This window comes from Lupinus angustifolius, chromosome LG10, assembly GCF_001865875.1.
Source record: "Lupinus angustifolius cultivar Tanjil chromosome LG10, LupAngTanjil_v1.0, whole genome shotgun sequence".
NCBI lineage: Eukaryota > Viridiplantae > Streptophyta > Magnoliopsida > Fabales > Fabaceae > Lupinus > Lupinus angustifolius.
The window spans coordinates 6,371,633-6,374,052 of NC_032018.1; positions in this window are offsets into that span (position 1 = coordinate 6,371,633).

Here is a 2,420-nt window from a genome sequence, read left to right on the forward strand (position 1 = left end):
GATGAGGACGAGAATGAGAATGAGGATAGGATGAGGATGAGGACGAGAATGAGGATGAGGATGAAGATAGGATGAGGACCAGGATGAGGATAGGATGAGGAGTAGAATGAGGATAAGGAAGAGATTGAGGATGAGGATTTGATGAGGACGAGCATGAGGATGAGGATCAGGAACTGGATAGGATGAGGACGAGAATGAGGATGAGGATGAGGATAGTATGTGGATTAGGATGAGGACGAGGATAGGATGAGGCTGAGGATAAGGATAGGATAAGGATGAGGATGAGGACGAGGATAGGATGAGGACGAGAATGAGGAGGGGGATAGGATGAGGAAGAGGAAGACGAGAATGAGTATGAGGATAGGATGAGGAGGAGGACGAGGATAGGATGAGGACGAGAATGAGGATGAGGATAGAATAAGGACGATGATGAGGATGAGAATAGGATGAGGATGAGAAGAGGATGAGGATTAGGATGAGGGCGAGGATGAGGATGAGGATGCGGATGAGGATGAGGAATAGGATAATGATAGGATGAGGACGAGAATGAGGATTAGGATAGGATGAGGAAGAGCATGAGAATGAGGATAGGATGAGATTGAGGATGAGGATATGATCTGGATTAGGATGAGGATGAGGATGAGGATGAGGATGATGATGGGTATAGGATGAGGACGAGGATGAGGATGAGGAAGAGGATGAGGATGAGGACGAAGATGAGGATGAGGATGAGGATGAGTATGAGGATAGGATGAGGAGGAGGATGAGGATGAGGATGAGTATGAGGATAGGATGAGGAGGAGGATGAGGATGAGGATGAGTATGAGGATAGGATGAGGAGGAGGATGAGGATGAGGATGAGTATGAGGATAGGATGAGGAGGAGGATGAGGATGAGGATGAGTATGAGGATAGGATGAGGAGGAGGATGAGGATGAGGATGAGTATGAGGATAGGATGAGGAGGAGGATGAGGATGAGGATGAGTATGAGGATAGGATGAGGAGGAGGATGAGGATGAGGATGAGTATGAGGATAGGATGAGGAGGAGGATGAGGATGAGGATGAGTATGAGGATAGGATGAGGAGGAGGATGAGGATGAGGATGAGTATGAGGATAGGATGAGGAGGAGGATGAGGATGAGGATGAGTATGAGGATAGGATGAGGAGGAGGATGAGGATGAGGATGAGTATGAGGATAGGATGAGGAGGAGGATGAGGATGAGGATGAGTATGAGGATAGGATGAGGAGGAGGATGAGGATGAGGATGAGTATGAGGATAGGATGAGGAGGAGGATGAGGATGAGGATGAGTATGAGGATAGGATGAGGAGGAGGATGAGGATGAGGATGAGTATGAGGATAGGATGAGGAGGAGGATGAGGATGAGGATGAGTATGAGGATAGGATGAGGAGGAGGATGAGGATGAGGATGAGTATGAGGATAGGATGAGGAGGAGGATGAGGATGAGGATGAGTATGAGGATAGGATGAGGAGGAGGATGAGGATGAGGATGAGTATGAGGATAGGATGAGGAGGAGGATGAGGATGAGGATGAGTATGAGGATAGGATGAGGAGGAGGATGAGGACGAGAATGAGGATGAGGATAGAATGGGGATGATGATGAGGATGAGAATAGGATGAGGATTAGGATGAGGACGAGGATGAGGATGAGGAATAGGATGATGACAGGATGAGGACGAGGATGAGGATGAGGAATAGGATGATTACAGGATGAGGACGAGCATGAGGATGAGGATAGGATGAGATTGAGGATGACGATATGATGTGGATTAGGATGAGGATGAGGATGATGATGGGTATAGGATGAGGACGAGGATGAGGATGAGGAAGAGGACGAGGATAGGATGAGACGAGAAAGAGGATAGGATGAGGTCGAGAATGAGAATGAGGACAGGATGAGGATGAGGACGAGGACGAGGAAGAGGATGAGGATAGGATGAGGATGAGTATGAGGATAGGATGAGGAGGAGGATGAGGCTGAGGATGAGGATAGGATGAGGAGGAACATGAGGATGAGGATATGATGAGGACGAGAATGAGGATGAGGACGAGGATTATGATAGGATGAGGATGAGGATGAGGATGAGGATGAGCATGAGGATGAGGTTGAGGATGAGGATGGGGATGAGGATGAGGATGAGGATAGGATGTGGATGAGGATAGGATGAGGAGGAGACTGACGATGAGGAAGAAGATGAGGATGAGGACGAGGATGAGAATGAAGATGAGGATGAGGACGCGGATGAGGATAGGACGAGGATGAGGCTAGGATGAGGATGAGGATGAGGACGAGGATGATGATAGGATGAGGAGGAGAATGTGGATGTGGATAAGAGGAGGACGAGCATGAGGATGAGGATACGATGAGGATGAGGATAGGATGAGGATGGGGATG